Below are 18,643 nucleotides of genomic sequence, written 5' to 3'. Positions count from 1 at the left end.
TGTCCCAGACCAGAAACAATTCATCGTTAATTGTTATGATTGCATCGCCAGTACTGTTTGAGGCCAAAACTACAGTAGTTGTTCTTCATTTAAGAGTTGCGGCGTACTGCAGCACAGCTTATGGGTGCCGCAGAATTCTTTGGCACGTTATTTAAGTGTCAGCCATTGTTGCCAGAATGACGCAATTTTCCACAATCTGCCACCATCTACAAACGGTTGCAGCATAAGCTCAAAAGTTTTAAAGGAAGAACCACTGAGTCATTGGCAGAAAGTACAGTCTTACTAACTTTATCTCTCCATGCCCCTCCGTTTCTCTGGACAGGTGAATGTGTTCCTGTCCTTTGTGGTTCCCATGGTAGCCATATCTGTTCTGAACGGGTCATCGCCAGTCAGCTGCTGCATATGTTCAGAGAGAAGCAGCAGGACAACCGCATCTGCATCGTCGAGGGTAACCCTACCATGCTGAGCGTTGCTGTGGAGCCAAACCGCACACAGTCGCTGCGTCATGGAGTCATGGTTCTACGTGAGTATACAGTGGTTGCTCCACTAAAGGTTGTGCGATTATGCTGCGATACTTAGAGGTAATTTGTGGTTTAGTACAGTACCCTGTGTCACCACTTCATTGCTTCAGACCACCACAAGGGGGCGTTAGACCACGGATTATGCTTTTGAGTCCTTCTGTGTCTCTAACTGACAATGAATGGGCGACATAAACCTAAATAGAAATTGTGCATGACTTCAGTATTACTTACTAAAACTGTTTTTTATTTTTTATTTGTTAGGATTATTTTCCTCTTAATGTAGTACTGTAGCCTACTCCGACCGGTCATGTTGTACAGCACCTGAGTGGCACAATAGTCTAAAAGACACTGCATAGCAGTGCAAGCTGTGTTGCTACAGATGCTGGTTCAATAACTGTGCTGTCCTTGACTGGGAGACTCATGAGATGACTGTAGGTTTTTGGTTTCTCTCCCTCTAAAAACATAAATAAATAATTCTAAGTAACAAACAGGCTTTATTTCCAAATTAGTGACAATGCTCACCCCATGTTCAGGATTGGCCTTTTTCTCGCTCATTTTACATTATTTGAAAACAAAATCATCTCCAAAATATAGTTATTTTTAAACAAGCAATTATTATTATTAATTTAGAATTATATACAAGCCTGTTGGATATTCTCAAAGATATATTATTAACCCTGCGATTTTTATTTTCACTGAATCTCCGTTTGGGCATTGGTTAGACTAGAATTAGAAAAGTAGGGTGTAGAAATGTTATGCTCTTAGTGTAACCTTTATTTAACTAGACAAGTCAGTTAAGAACAAATTCATATTTCCAAGGACAGCCTACTCCTTCCTCCCTGTCGGGAATTGAACCCCAGTCTCCGGCGTGACTGCACAACATGGGGATTCTTTAGCTAAATAGCCCAGTGCTGTGCTCCTGACCGTGACGTTGTACAGTGCCATATTTCCCGTTCCAACGGAAACCCAGAGGGTTTTTCATTTTTCTTGGAATAGAAACACCATTATATTAATCAAATTAATTAAGCAAGTACCAGTGAAATGTTTGGACACAGCTACTCATTCAAGGATCTTTCTATATTTTTACTATTTTCTACATTGTAGAATAATAGTGAAGACATCACAACTATGAAATAGCACACACGGATTAAGTTAAGGAAAATGTCTTATTTAGGACAGCCTACGCCTTCCTCCCTGTCGGGGGAATTGAACCCTGGTCTCCGGTGTGCCTGCATTCTTTCGTACTGCAGCTAATGAAGGCTATTAAATGCTTCTGAAAGATGCCCTCTGGTGGTCAACTAGCACTAACTAGCATTAATGGCACCAGTGGGTCACACTTAAATAACGTGCAATAGAATTCTGCGGTACCATGCAAGCTGCGCCACTGCAACTTTTAAAGGATGAACCACTGTACAATGCCCACTTCTACGCACGCACATACACACACAACACTGAACTATTCCTTCAAGTGGTAAAAATACATACACACGTCTGTTTGTATGCTTGTATGAACTACAAAATGCAGAAGAGAAGTCCACTCTCTTGACTGTGTGCCATTAAACATTAGAAGTTGGGGTCTCAACTACTGTGAGATGGCACCCATTCAGCCTGAGCCAGCCTCACTCTCCCTATCGCCAAACCCATTCCATTAGCACTCCATTATAGGACACATTATCAAAGAGAGAAAACCCACCGCCAGCTTTTTTATACACCTTATTACGGCTGAATAAATCATTTTCATCGATGCACCAAAAAAAGGATCATATTATCGCACAGCTTTCTCCATCTGCTGTGCGTGGCTAGTTTGCTACACACGTGACCAAAGCTTCAAAGGACAAGTTAACCTCCTTCAACTCGTGATTTCCATAACAACAGTCTGGAGTTGTTTCTTTGTGACATGCGTCAGGCTGCATGCATTATTAGCACAATGCCTCTTCCTCCTGGAGTGGAGCCCCTCAGCGATTACATGCACTTGAAACAGTAGTGGGCAACAATCTTTTTTAGTGAATTCACTGCCGGCTGATAAATTAATAAAAAAAAAGAATATTTCTAGAAAAATTGCAATATACACTCCCATATGTATTTATTTGGACAGTGAAGCTATAACTTTTAATTTGTTTCTAGACTCTAGCATTTTGGATTTCAGATCAAATGTTTTATATGAGGCGAAAATATACAGCATTTGTAACATTTTATTTGAGGGTATTTTCATACATACATCTGTTTTATATAAGATATAAGATGGCACCGATGGAGAAGGTCAACATCTTACAAGTTCCAACCCCACTTTAATATTTAGTTACTTTTTTAGTGTTTATACTATTTTCACGTATGACCGCTAAGCACTTTTGGACATCGATTTTGACTTCAAATTCGACTTCAACTCCAACTGTTTCTTTTTCACTCCAGATGCTATTCCTATGTTTTATGAGCTACCAAAACGCCGCCGGCGTAGACATGCTAGATGGGCTGGCACCCTTGTGAAACTGTGATGCAGAGAAAATCGTTGGGCACTCCCCTCCGTTTTATTGGCAAATGTCCAGTCACTCTAGAATAAGATGAATGACCTTTGTTTGAGAGTCACCTACAAGAGAGACTTGAAAAACTGCAATATTATATGCCTTGCAGAAACTTGATCACAGAACTCAGTGGTTTCTCCATGCTGTGGCACAATCGGTTGACGGCAGCCTCGGGAAAGTCCAAAGGGGGAGAGGTGTGCCTCTTCATGAACAACAGCTGGTGCGCTGCTTCCAGTGTGAAGAAAATCTCGAGATTAACCTTTTTGGGATAGGGGGCAGCATTTTCACTTTTGGATGAATAGCGTGCCGAGAGTGAACTGCCTCCTACTCTGTCCCAGATAGTAATATATGCATATTATTATTAGTATGGATAGAAAACACTCTGAAGTTTCTAAAACTGTTTGAATGATGTCTGTGAGTATAACAGAACTCATATGGCAGGCGAAAACCTGAGAAAAATCCAACCAGGAAGTGGGACATCTGAGGTTTGCAGTTTTTCAAAGCTTGGCCTACCGAGCACACATTGAGATATGGATGAGGTTGCACTTCCTAGGGCTTCCACTAGATGTCAACCGTCTTTTGGAACTTGAATGAGGATTATATTATAAAGGAGGGGCTCATGAGACCTCTTTGAGTCAGTGGTCTGGCAGAGAGTCTTGGTCTCATGACGCGCGCTCCCGACAGAGTTACCTCGCGTTCCAGTGCTTTTTCTGAAGACAAAGGAATTCTCCGGTTGGAACATTATTGATGTTTTATGTTAAAAACATCCTAACGATTGATTCCATACATTGTTTGACATGTTTCTAAAGGACTGTAACGGAACTTTTTGAGTTTTGTCTGGATGAAATGCTCGCTCCTCATGAAGATGGATTACTGGGCTGAACACGCTAACAACAAGTGGCTATTTGGACATAAATGATGGAACTTTATGGAACAAATCAGTCATTTATTGTCGAACTGGGATTCCTGGGAGGGCCTTCTGATAAAGATCATCAAAGGTAAGTGAATATTTATGGTGTTGTTTCTAACTTTGTTGATTCCAAAATGGCGGCTATTCCTCTAGCTGTTTGGAGTTCTGAGCGCCGTTCTCAGATTATGCTTTTTCCATAAAGTTTTTTAAAAATCTGACACAGCGGTTGCATTACGGAGAAGTCTATCTTTAATTCTGTATCTTTTATCAATGTTTATTATTATTATTTCTGCAAAATCACCGGATGTTTTGGAATCAAAACATTACTGCACGTAAGGCGCCAATGTAAACTGAGATTTTTAGATATAAATATGCACATTATCGAACAAAACATACATGTATTGTGTAACATGATGTCCTATGAGTGTCATCTGATGAAGATCATCAAAAGTTAGTGATTAATTTTATCTATATTTCTGCTTTTTCTGCTTTTAATTGGTTTTAAACTTCACTGTCCAAATAAATACATAGGCGAGTGTAGTAGTACAACAAGGCCATTACTGTTGACGCTTAACCTTGGTAGCAGACATTGCACACTCTAGCTCTGGCCTGTCACTCTTGGCTCTAGTTGCAGTCACATTGCATGACAGGAGAAGGGGGAAGGCCCGTGCTTAATGGTAATCACAGAGCGGAACTCAGTGTACTTAATGTGAGTTAATGTGTGTGTATAGGCGATTCTAAAAGCCACTTCTATGGACACCAACAGTTTGAGATAATGCGTGTGTAAGAGTGTGTGTGTGTGTTCATAATTTTGTTGCATTTTTTTTCTTTCCCCTCTGCACCAAAAGGACAGGGCAAAGGTCAAAGTGGGCCGAGCTATTTCTCTGGCCGACTTAGGTCAATCATTTATTTTTTTATTTTTTTATTTCACCTTTATTTAACCAGGTAGGCTAGTTGAGAACAAGTTCTCATTTACAACTGCGACCTGGCCAAGATAAAGCATAGCAGTGTGAACAGACAACACAGAGTTAGACATGGAGTAAACAATTAACAAGTCAATAACACAGTAGAAAAAAAGGGGAGTCTATATACATTGTGTGCAAAAGGCATGAGGAGGTAGGCGAATAATTATATAGCTAAACGTTTAGGGTGTAAATGTATTCAGGTTACTTCCCTACGTATCACAGCATGGAATATATCAGAGGGCTTAATCACTGTAAGAGTATATCCAGTATGAGTCTTTCTAAGACGAGACAATGAGAAGTTAACTAAACACTGGAATATATCAGAGGGCTTAATCACTGTAAGAGTATATCCAGTATGAGTCTTTCTAAGACGAGACAATGAGAAGTTAACTAAACACTGGAATATATCAGAGGGCTTAATCACTGTAAGAGTATATCCAGTATGAGTCTTTCTAAGACGAGACAATGAGAAGTTAACCAAACAGTTTTACTCTTTCATGTTTGCTCTGTGTTAATATATTGGGTGTGTATATCTGTATACACTTGCTGCTTCCTGCTAATGGGATGGATGGTGGGGTTAAATAGGCTTTGATCAGATCCACTGGTTGAATCAACATTGTTTCCATGTCATTTCAATTCAATGACATTGAATAAACCAGCCAGGTCACCCTTGATACAAGTCAGTATTCCACGTCCATCCTTGTCTGAGGATGTTGGAAGATGATGTAGAAACTGGCCACTAGAGGGGCAACCGTGAGCGCTGTTAGATTCATGTAGGTTTCGCTTGTCGTTGTGGACAAGGATGACAGATGCCTCTCGATTCCAAAGGTTGTAAGTTCAAACCCAGTAATAAAAAGTTGTTTTTAAAAATGGTTGTTTAAAGCCTGTTTAAAGCCTGTCCCAAACCTTAACCATTTGGAGTTAATGACTAACCTTAAGATTTCAGAGTTAATGACTAAACTTAACCTTAAACACTTAGAAATGTGACATTTGCAACCATTCTGACATGAGATTGTGAGAGCTAGTTGGAATAAAGGTTGACTTGATGTATGTTGTATGTTACCATACAAATGGCCTGTATGTTACCATACAAATGGCCTGTATGTTACCAGTGGGGAGCCACCGTGGAGCTCCACATGCTATCACTGTTCAGACAGACAGACAGACAGACAGACAGACAGACAGACAGACAGACAGACAGACAGACAGACAGACAGACAGACAGACAGACAGACAGGCAGGCAGGCAGGCAGGCAGGCAGGCAGGCAGGCAGGCAGACAGACAGACAGACAGACAGACAGACAGACAGACAGACAGACAGACAGACAGGCAGGCAGGCAGGCAGGCAGGCAGGCAGGCAGACAGACAGACAGACAGACAGCACTCTGACTGATACAAAACCCCAGCGAGAGCCCCTTTCTTCCATCTCTTCCATGTGCTAAAGAGCCAATATGACAATGACACTGGCCATTTGTAAAGGCAAGACAATGAAACCTGCATCTTTCAAAGAATAAAACCACTCTTCCCTATACACTAGATTGTAGAATTTCCACGGAAATGCATCTTGCTAGCTAGGAATTCTGACCTAATGACCAATGGATACAATTCCCTTGTCATTGGGTGTTATGGTGCATTGTAGCTTAGTGGTTAGAGCGTTGGGCAAGTAACCCAAAGGTTGCTGGCTCGAATCCCTGACCTGACAAGCTACAAATCTGTAGTTCTGCCCCTGAACAAGGCAGTTAACCCACTGTTCCCTGGTAGTCTGTGATTGTAAATAAGAATTTGTTCTTAACTGACTTGCCTAGTTAAATAAAGGTTCAGTTACCATACTAGACCAGCATCATTCCTATAAGAACTAATTTCCCATAGTGAATGCAAAGGTTGCCGTTCATTCAGATATGGACGTTTGCTCATTAGACAGTTCTGTTACCTTAATTATAAGATAATGGTGCACATATACAGAAACACAGACTGGGTACATATGCTGTTCTGTTTCAAGATGAACTTGATTCAATATTTGACATCACTTCTAGCTGATAATCATATAACAGCTATCACAATTATATTCCTTCGTCGAGATTCATGTTTGTCATTGTTCCTTCTATCAGATTATCAAGGACCAAATAGAAGACATATATCAGAGTGGATTGGAAAGCAGCCGTGTTAATTGTGGACACAATAAGATTGACAATAATAAGTCTCCAGGGAGCATCTCTAATGGTCCTTTATGGGCTCAGATTGAACAACTAAGACACAGCTTGCAGGGCCAATGATACATAGCCTAATGGATACCCATATCTATGGTAATATTTCAACCTTCGCAATTATCCAATGAAAATGGTTTCATTAATTTGCTATTTAGACCCCTAGATCAGCGCCTACCAAAACTAATGTTGGCACCCAGAACCACATTTCAGAGACTAGCCAAAACACCAAAGTTGGTTTGAAAATGTAAAGTAATTTCGTAAAGAGGACAAACTTTTCTGCTCTGTTTCACAATGAGTAGAATTCAGATACCAAACTTTAGAGAACGTCAGGGTGGCCAGTGTGTGGATGACCGGGTTGAGGGAAACCGATTGGTCTGAGAGCGGAAGTGAAACCGCCAGCCTGGAATGTATTTATCATGACAAATGAGCTTCCCTCTGACGCTGACAGCTGATTGGCTGCCAGCGAAGAGCAATCCAGTCACACAGAGCTTTTTTTCTGTCGCCGCAGGGTGTGTGTGTTCCACACAGATTGAGAAAGCAGCCTGACGAGCTAAACATTGACATTTTAGAAAATACGGTATAACCTTTGGTGTTAGGATAGAAGAAGAAGTAAAAAATATTTACAATTATAACTTTATTATAATTGACCAATCTACTTATATTGCATACAAGTGATATCAAATCGAATCAAATTGTATTTGTCACATGGGCCGAATACAACCGGTGTTGACCTTACAGTGAAATGCTTACTTCCAATCCCTTAACCAACAATGCAGTTTTAAGAATTAAAAAAAAGTGTTAAAGTATTTACTAAAATAAACTGAAGTAAAAAATAAATAAAAAAATAAGAAGATAATAGAAAAAGAATAAATAATTAAAGAGCAACTCTAAAATAATAGTCCTAGTGATTATGGCTGCCACTGCATTGATAATGGTTTGCTATGCAGTATTTGCTCTCTAGGTATTTAATCTCTAGGGTCAAGAGGATTTGAGAGTGGTGTTTGACTCGATGCCCCGTGCCTTGTGATAAATAGTAAAGTAGTGATAGGCTACCTGAAAAGGTCATATCCCCATTAATCACAGGGGAATGTCAGGTATGAGGTAGAAGGAGTCTTCCTCATTTAGATTAGGACAGGAGAGGCTGAGATCATGTCTGTGACACATCATAGATATTTCCTGGTCCCATAGATCATTGAGTTCCTTTAGAACCCTCAGGAGAGCTTTCTTTTTCAGTTTAAACTCCACACAGAGGATTAAAAGGTTAACCTTTAATTAACCTCTGACCTTTCAGCTGTCGTAACCTCTCACCACCTCAGTCAGTCCTCTTTAATACCTTTGGACAGCAGACTGTCCAGCCTGAACTAGAGCTTTGTGGGTGTGGTCTAATGCTTAGGCGTCGTTCAGTGATCCTTTGGAGTGGAGAGATGAGGTAATAGGATAATGTCAGTCTGGACGTCATAATCAATAGAGCACAAATGGAATAGATGGCAAGGATCAGGAGCCACAACAACAGAAGAGGATAACCCCTGAGCCCAGATCACCTTGGGAGTGGAACACGAAGAGAAGATGAAAGAGAACTGAACAGTACTGAATAGTACCACATGAATCATAGATGGACGCCAATCCCAGTGCATGCTTAGTTTACCATGAATGAGCATGAGATAGTCTTCATATTTTATTTGTTTTTATTATTTTGTGTGTATTTTTTTGCTGGTTTCAATTACTGTGATTTTTACTTTGGGCTTTATTGTGTTTTATCCTCAAAATGTTTATGTATGTGATGCTGTCTCTGGCTGGAACAACCTTTAGATTTTAATGATCAAATAAATTCAATCAATCAAACTCATTTGTTTTTCGCTTTGGTTAATTTAGCAGAATGTTAATTACCTACAGTATACTGCAGTGGTATTATAATACTGTACTGCTATTCTAACTGTGAAAGCAATGCTAGTCTCAGACCTGCTGCACCTAATTCAACTGTGCAGGCTTTGATCTTGTTGCATTCCAAATGGCATTCTATCACTGCCAGTGCACTCATTTTGACGGGGACCCAGAGGGCTTTGGTCAAGATGAGGACCCAGAGGGCTATGGCCAAGATGAGGACCCAGAGGGCTATGGCCAAGATGAGGACCCAGAGGGCTATGGTCAAGATGAGGACCCAGAGGGCTATGGTCAAGATGAGGACCCAGAGGGCTATGGTCAAGATGAGGACCCAGAGGGCTTTGGTCAAGATGAGGACCCAGAGGGCTATGGTCAAGATGAGGACCCAGAGGGCTCTGGTCAAGATGAGGACCCAGAGGGCTATGGTCAAGATGAGGACCCAGAGGGCTATGGCCAAGATGAGGACCCAGAGGACTCTGGTCAAGATGAGGAAGCAGAGGGCTATGGTCAAGATGAGGACCCAGAGGGCTATGGTCAAGATGAGGACCCAGAGGGCTTTGGTCAAGATGAGGACCCAGAGGGCTATGGTCAAGATGAGGACCCAGAGGGCTATGGTCAAGATGAGGACCCAGTGGGCTTTGGTCAAGATGAGGACACAGAGGGCTATGGTCAAGATGAGGACCCAGAGGGCTATGGTCAAGATGAGGACCCAGAGGGCTATGGTCAAGATTAGGACCCAGAGGGCTATGGTCAAGATGAGGACCCAGAGGGCTATGGTCAAGATGAGGAAGCAGAGGGCTCTGGTCAAGATGAGGACCCAGAGGGCTATGGTCAAGATGAGGAAGCAGAGGGCTCTGGTCAAGATGAGGACCCAGAGGGCTATGGTCAAGATGAGGACCCAGAGGGCTATGGTCAAGATGAGGAAGCAGAGGGCTCTGGTCAAGATGAGGACCCAGAGGGCTATGGTCAAGATGAGGACCCAGAGGGCTATGGTCAAGATGAGGAAGCAGAGGGCTCTGGTCAAAATTAGTGTACTACGGGGATAGGGTACCATTTCAGACAGTCTGAATATATATACTTAATCTCTGTCTGTCTGTCTGTCTGTCTGTCTGTCTGTCTGTCTGTCTGTCTGTCTGTCTGTCTGTCTGTCTGTCTGTCTGTCTGTCTGTCTGTCTGTCTGTCTGTCTGTCTGTCTGTCTCTCTCTCTCTCTCTCTCTCTCTCTCTCTCTCTCTCTCTCTCTCTCTCCCTCCCTCTCTCTCTCTCTCTCTCTCTCTCTCAGGGGCTGTGGTTGTTGCCTTTGTGGTTTGCTATCTACCCTACTACATCCGTCGCCTCATGTACTGCTACGCAGAGTTTACAGAGTGAGTAACACACAGTCCATGTATCCACCAGACATCACGTACTTTACCAGAGAATAGGTGTACATCCACTAACAAGAGGCATGGTCAGAGGGTCATCCATCAGAGCAGGGTGACATTGAGGAAAGCTCAGCCGTCCAGTCAGAGAGGAGCTCAGCCGTCCAGTCAGATAGGAGCTCAGCCGTCCAGTCAGAGGGGAGATCAGCCATCCAGTCAGAGAGGAGCTCAGCCGTCCAGTCAGAGGGGAGATCAGCCATCCAGTCAGAGAGGAGCTCAGCCGTCCAGTCAGAGGGGAGATCAGCCATCCAGTCAGAGAGGAGCTCAGCCGTCCAGTCAGAGGGAAGATCAGTCATCCAGTCCAGTCAGTCAGGGAGATCAGCCGTCCAGTCAGAGAGGAGCTCAGCCATCCAGTCAGAGGGAAGATCACCGGTCCAGTCAGAGGGGAGATCAGCCGTCCAGTCAGAGAGGAGCTCAGCCGTCCAGTCAGAGGGGAGATCAGCCATCCAGTCAGAGAGGAGCTCAGCCGTCCAGTCAGAGGGGAGATCAGCCATCCAGTCAGAGAGGAGCTCAGCCGTCCAGTCAGAGGGGAGATCAGCCGTCCAGTCAGAGAGGAGAGCCGTCCAGTCAGAGGAGATCAGCCATCTAGTCAGATAGGAGCTCAGCCGTCCAGTCAGAGGGGAGATCAGCCATCCAGTCAGAGGGGAGATCAGCCGTCCAGTCAGAGGGGAGATCAGCCGTCCAGTCAGAGGGGAGATCAGCCGTCCAGTCAGAGGGGAGATCAGCCATCCAGTCAGAGGGGAGATCAGCCGTCCAGTCAGAGGGGAGATCAGCCGTCCAGTCAGAGAGGAGATCAGCCACCCAGAATACATATATCTCCCTGTTTAAATTAGCATTACCCATTCCGAATACATAGATCTTCCTGATCAAATTAGCATAATTTGTCAGATTAATCAGAGCGAGAGTTTTAGCTATATGTCCCTCTCTCTCTCTCTCTCTCTCTCTCTCTCTCTCTCTCCCTCTCTCTCTCTCTCTCTCTCTCTCTCTCTCTCTCGCTCGATTGTCTGACGACACTCACAATATATAGTTTCCTTAATTGAACCAAACGCACACCATTGATTAAATGATTCCAAAGCTAAGGAAACACATCCGAGATACAATTAAAACAAAACTTTATAATTGGATTGTGAAGTTATGCTGTCAGTAATAAAGGACATTGTCATAATTTTTACAATTTCAGAGTATTATTTCAACATCATAGTTTGAAAATACAATTTTTCAAAAAACAGGAAAATCGAGTTTTCGACTGCACTGCCATTTGAAGTGGTGTACACTCACCCTGCTGAGAGAGATTTCTACCTACCTCTCCAGCTTTGTCTACGTCAGAGCCTGGAGAGGTAAGCGCAGCAATTTCACTGCTGCATATGAGCGTAGAGTTATACTGTAACATCTCTGTAGAGAGTTGTGGCCTACATTCAGTCGATGTCAGTATGATAAGTGAGACGAGACTAGCTGAACCACCCTGCTCAGCTCATGGAAGTGTCTGTTTTAACTTTAACTAGGTTAGATTAGGATTTTATTTGATTTGGACCTCTTTTAGTCCCCATTATGACTAATCTTCCAAGAGTCATTAAACATTCAAATACAATTTATAATACGAACACATTTTCACATATAACACACTATTGGAAAACGTAAATAATATACTAGCATAATGACCCAATAAATAATCAATCTAAAACATATTGATTCTTCATCTACTTTAGTCCCACAACATTTCTATCTATTATATTTAAATCGTTTTAAAATAATGTTTAAATGTAAATATAAAAAGGTTTCTGGTTTGCTCAGTTAATTTATTCTATTTCTTTATTGCTCTAAATCAAAATGTTATTTTGCCTATTTCTCTTTCCTGTCTGGATAACGCATAGATGGGGGACAATCTATTCCTAGTATTTACGGAATGTCTGTCTCTTACCAACTGAATACCGTTGTGGGCTAGGGTTAGGGTTAGGGTTAGGGTTCAGGTTAGGGTTAGGGTTAGGGTTCAGGTTAGGGTTAGGGTTCAGGTTAGGGTTAGGGTTCAGGTTAGGGTTAGGGTTCAGGTTAGGGTTAGGGTTAGGGTTCAGGTTAGGGTTAGGGTTCAGGTTAGGGTTCAGGTTAGGGTTAGGGTTCAGGTTAGGGTTAGGGTTAGGGTTCAGGTTAGGGTTAGGGTTAGGGTTCAGGTTAGGGTTAGGGTTCAGGTTAGGGTTCAGGTTAGGGTTCAGGTTAGGGTTAGGGTTCAGGTTAGGGTTCAGGTTAGGGTTCAGGTTAGGGTTCAGGTTAGGGTTAGGGTTCAGGTTAGGATTCGGGTTCAGGTTCAGGTTAGGGTTCAGGTTAGGGTTAGGGTTCAGGTTAGGGTCAGGGGGTTCAGGTTCAGGTTAGGGTTCAGGTTAGGGTTCAGGTTAGGGTTAGGGTTCAGGTTAGGGTTAAGGTTCAGGTTCAGGTTAGGGTTCAGGTTCGGGTTAGGGTTTGGGTTCAGGTTAGGGTTAGGGTTCGGGTTAGGGTTACGGTTCAGGTTCAGGTTAGGGTTAGGGTTCAGGTTAGGGTTCAGGTTCAGGTTATGGTTCAGGTTAGGGTTCAGGTTCAGGTTAGGGTTCAGGTTCAGGTTCAGGTTAGGGTTCAGGTTCAGGTTAGGGGTAGGGTTCCGGTTCCTAACCTGATATGCTTCACAGGTGTACTCCACTCCTTTATCATCTGAGACCTAGTGGTCAATTTAAACACATCTGTCTTGGAAAGGACGGTAGGAAAACATTTGGTCAACAATAATGTGGTTTATAATGTGGAAAACTATGAGCAAACATTTCCCTTAATTTACAATGACAAATTAGTTGACATGTTTAGCATTGTATGTGTCAATAAAACACATTGATTCTTTATCCCTGTGCTCCCCTCCTCCCTCCTCCCCCCTGCCTGCCCCTCGCCTCCCTGTGCTCCCCTCCTCCCCCCACCTCCTCCCTCCTCGCCCCCACCTCCCACCTCCCTGTGCTCCCCTCCCCCAACCTCCCTGTGCTCCCCTCTTCCCACCTCCTCGTACTCCACCCACCGACTCCCACCTCCCCTACCGACTCCCACCTCCCCCTACCGACTCCCACCTCCCTGTGCAACCCTCCACCCACCTACTCCCACCTCCCCCAACCTCCCTGTGCTCCCCTCTTCCCACCTCCTCGTACTCCACCCACCGACTCCTACCTCCCCCTACTGACTCCCACCTCCCTGTGCAACCCTCCACCCACCTACTCCTACCTCCCCCTACCAACTCCCACCTCCCCTATCTACTCCCACCTCCCTGTGCAACCCTCCACCCACCGACTCCCACCTCCCCTACCGACTCCCACCTCCCTGTGCAACCCTCCACCCACCTACTCCTACCTCCCCCTACCAACTCCCACCTCCCCCTATCTACTCCCACCTCCCTGTGCAACCCTCCACCCACCGACTCCCACCTCCCCTACCGACTCCCACCTCCCTGTGCAACCCTCCACCCACCTACTCCTACCTCCCCCTACTCCTACCTCCCCTATCTACTCCCACCTCCCTGTGCAACCCTCCACCCACCGATTCCCACCTCCCTGTGCAACCCTCCACCCACCTACTCCCACCTCCCCTACCGATTCCCACCTCCCTGTGCAACCCTCCACCCACCTACTCCCACCTCCCCTACCGATTCCCACCTCCCTGTGCAACCCTCCACCCACCGACTCCCACCTCCCCCTATCTACTCCCACCTCCCTGTGCAACCCTCCACCCACCTACTCCTACCTCCCCCTACTCCTACCTCCCCTACCGACTCCCACCTCCCTGTGCAACCCTCCACCCACCGATTCCCACCTCCCTGTGCAACCCTCCACCCACCTACTCCTACCTCCCCCCTACTCCCTACCTCCCCTATCTACTCCCACCTCCCTGTGCTACTCTCCACCCACCCCCTCCTCCCCCCCACCTCCCCGACAGGGAAGGATATGATTACTACCACTACTTCTTCATGGTGACCAACGTCCTCTTCTACGTGAGCTCAGCTGTCAACCCAGTCCTCTACAACCTGGTCTCAGCCAACTACCGGGAGATCTTCTTCAACACGCTCCGCTGGTTCTGCGTGCCCTGTCGTCGCAAGAAACAGAGACGCGTTCTGATCAGACACTCCACCAGCATCTCCAGTAACCACACCTTCTCCTCCAACATCATCAAGGAGACCGTCTACTGACCACCCCCAAAAACCACTCCCCTGATAACATTCCATTTTAGAACTGCAGTGTATGGAATCTATTACTCAGTTGGACTCCATGTATGTTTGATGGGGAGCCTGGTACTGTGAATCACTGACACATTGTGCCACATAAACACACAAAAAATATCCACAATTTGATATATTGGTGCAATCATCTGAAAGAAAGAAAGAATAAGGGCGTAGTTCACTCAAATGACAAAATTACATTGATTTCCTGTAAGCAGTCAATGGACGAGGTATGACAGCAATCGATGCTTTTTGGCTTAGTTTTCACATGCTAACAATTTAGCATTTGTTAGCACATTCAATTCATGGGACCGATATTAGCATTTGTTAGCATATTCAATTCATGGGACCGATATTAGCATTTGTTAGCACATTCAATTCATGGGACCGATATTAGCATTTGTTAGCACATTCAATTCATGGGACCGATATTAGCATTTGTCGCGCATCGTGTTCAAATCGTATGTCTGACTTTGTTGAGATATACAATCAATTTTGGGCACTTTTGAACATGATGTGCAAAAAAATGCTAATATCGATCTGATGACTGCGGAAACATGACTTTATGTTATATCTTGTCCATATGCTGCATACAGGGTAATCAAAACAACAGGTTATTTTGTCATTTGGGTAAACCATTCCTTGAAGTGTTGGACATAGTAGTCTTTAGCATTGTAAATATTGTAAACATGTATGTACATTCAGATTTTTTATAGAACTGTCAACATATACTTGGTTTTATTCACATACAGTACTTTACAAAATGATATGACGATGAGAACAATCTGCACTCATCAACATATGTCTGGATCTTTGAAATATGAGGCAAAAAAATATATTCTGTGAAATTTACCAGGAAGTGACTGCCCCTCAGCCTGGTCATTTCTGGACTTTGTAGGCTTTATGAATGACCTTCAATGGGCAAAAATGTTGCACAATGGTCTTCAAGCGCAAAAACTTAGTACATTTATCCAAAAACACAAATATATTTTTTATCTTAAATGCATTTTCACAAATGTTATGACATAATCGTGAAGCCAATTCAAAAGGTAGGACACATGATACTAGAGTAAAGTGGAAAGGGCACAGGGAATTATCATTTCGCTCAGACTCGCAGTACATGGGTCTATTTTTAAAAGAGACAGAGAACGATTGTCAAAAATGATCCGCTGCGGATGTAACGCCAGAAAAGAGTATTGATCATAACAAAATCTCTGGCCTTGCTATTGTCTGCTCAGACTGTGAATGTTAACTAAAATACCGAGAGAAGATGTACTATTTCACGAAGAGGAAAAACAGATGGCATTCGCAGCTAATGGGTGATCGGCTGTGGTGTTGAGCCCTGTAAGTTGTTCTAGAATGACAACTTCTGACCCTTTACAGCTTTTGAGACACTGGTGTTGGAATATTTAAGATGTACCACACCACTGCACAACAGGTCAAGTAACAAACATTTTTCCTACTGAGTCTTGTAATCCCACTGTGATTCAACATATATTTAATAACAGTGTTTTATTTGAGATGAGACTGTTTGAGGCTTGTATAATATTAACTACATTGTCTTCTGTACTTAGGCTATGAACTTTCAACCCATAACAAATTATTTTTTTAAAGATCTGATCTTGAGAGTAATGCTGTAACAGAGCCAGCAGAGGATGAGAGTGGATGGCATGAGCAACATCCAAGATGGTGTTACAAGACAGAGCACTCAATGGGACACGATATGGACTCTGGTCTTTGAAGCCTGGAGAGGAGAGAGCTCTGTAGCTGACCTGAATGTAGTCCACAGCACCCTGTCATGACCACTGAGTGTCTGTACAATACATTGTGTCACATGGACAATGACAAACGAGTGAGAGATAGAATCATGGATACAGTGTTTCAGACTCTGAACACACGCTTACAATGAATAAAACACGTTGAAAGAACCAAGGTTGATTAGCGTGGATGCAGGAAATGGATAAGATTTGTGGGGACGAAAGAGTTGAAATAAGTACATTCTCCTGGAGGGAGGGAGGGATGGGAGGGAGGGAGGGAGGGAGGGAAGTGCCACTCTGAAGAGACCATACGTCAGCATCCACTTCAAGAATGAGAGAGAAACCGAATACAACGAACCAACGCTCTTGGAATTCAATGAGTTATTGTAGGCTACGTAAGAGGGATAGGAATCCATTCACGAGTAAGGGTACCTGTCCTGGATCTGAGAGGGAAGAGCATCTTTATGGTGCTCCTCATGTTGAGAGGAGAGGAGAGGAGAGGGGAGGGGAGGGGAGGAGAGGAGAGGAGAGGAGAGGAGAGGAGAGGAGAGGAGAGGAGAGGAGAGGAGAGGAGAGGAGAGGAGAGGAGAGGAGAGGAGAGGAGAGGAGAGGAGAGGAGAGGAGAGGAGAGGAGCAGGCTATGGTGTGTCACATCTGCAGGCTCTGATGGAGACAAGAAAAGCACTGAGAAAGGCAGGCCAAAGGATGGTCTGTTATGACAGCGTCACACAGCGTCACAGTCACTGACTGCTGTCTCACAGAGCACTGATATTCCACCTCAACAACTTTTAGCTGACGGAGCACCTCCAACAACTCTGGACGTTTTAATATACAACATTAAAATAAGAACTGAGTGCGTGTACGTGCCTGCTGCCTGCCTGGTGCCCCGGTGAGTCAATAAGTGTGTCAATGTTTCCATTTCCTTCGCTTTGATGAAAAATATACATTGGCAATATTGCAGCTGCATTTGCCTACTATAATTGTATTTTATTTTATCTCTTGACTACAAAGGGTTTCATGAACAATACAATGCAATGGACTCATAAGGAACACCAATACACTTTGGTATATAGCCATGGATGTAGATTGTAGAGGCCCACGAATATAGTCAAAGACATGACATATATGTAGTGCTTTGATGACAGTGTTGTGCAAGGTTATGCTCAGGACATCTAGCTCAAACTGCTTCTGTCAGATGCTGATGTTGTACGTATTCATGACGTTTATCAGAGCAGTTGCTCATGGTGTACACCCCTGTTGCATACACCCCCTGTTGCATACACCCACTGCTGCATACACCCCCTGCTGCATACACCCCCTGCTACATACACCCCCTGCTGCATACACCCCCTGTTGCATACACCCCCTGCTGCATACACCCCCTGCTGCATACACCCCCTGCTGCATACACCCCCTGTTGCATACACCCCCTGTTGCATACACCCCCTGCTGCATACACCCCCTGTTACATACACCCCCTGCTGCATAAACCCCCTGCTGCATACACCCCTGCTGCATACACCCCTGCTACATACCACCCCCTGTTACATACACCTCCTGCTGCATACACCCCCTGCTGCATACACCCCTGCTGCATACACCCCCTGCTGCATACACCCCCTGCTGCATACACCCCTGTTACATACACCCCTGTTACATACACCCCCTGCATACACCCCTGCTGCATACACCCTGCTGCATACACCCCTGCTGCATACACCCCTGTTGCATACACCCCTGCTGCATACACCCCTGCTGCATACACCCCTGCTGCATACACCCCCTGCTGCATACACCCCCTGTTGCATACACCCCTGCTGCATACACCCCTGCTGCATACACCCCTGTTACATACACCCCTGCTGCATACACCCCCTGCTGCATACACCCCCCTGCTGCATACACCCCCTGTTACATACACCCCTGCTGCATACACCCCTGTTACATATACCCCCTGCTGCATACACCCCCTGCTGCTTACTGTAAGTCATGTGCTCTATGCCGACAGTGATGACTTTGTTATTGTTTGTAACTTGTGATATTTTTGTTAGGGACAATGGAGGCATATTTATGGTATATGTCAGTCCTATACTGTATATATGGTTCTGCTCTATGTCAGTTCTGTACTTTATAGATGGTTCTGCTATCAGTCCTATACTGTATAGATGGTTCTGCTCTATGTCAGTCCTATACTGTATAGATGGTTCTGCTCTATGTCAGTCCTATACTGTATAGATGGTTCTGCAATATGTTC

General features: G+C 44.3%; 1 pseudogene; it reads left to right on the top strand.

The window, feature by feature from the left end:
• Window positions 1–322: 322 nt before the first annotated feature.
• LOC115122027 (neurotensin receptor type 1-like) lies at window positions 323–14,602 on the top strand (annotated as a pseudogene).
• The last annotated feature ends 4,041 nt before the right edge of the window (window positions 14,603–18,643 follow it).

Source organism: Oncorhynchus nerka, unplaced genomic scaffold, assembly GCF_034236695.1.
Source record: "Oncorhynchus nerka isolate Pitt River unplaced genomic scaffold, Oner_Uvic_2.0 unplaced_scaffold_2414, whole genome shotgun sequence".
Lineage (NCBI taxonomy): Eukaryota > Metazoa > Chordata > Actinopteri > Salmoniformes > Salmonidae > Oncorhynchus > Oncorhynchus nerka.
This window is presented reverse-complemented; position numbering and strand designations above follow the sequence as displayed.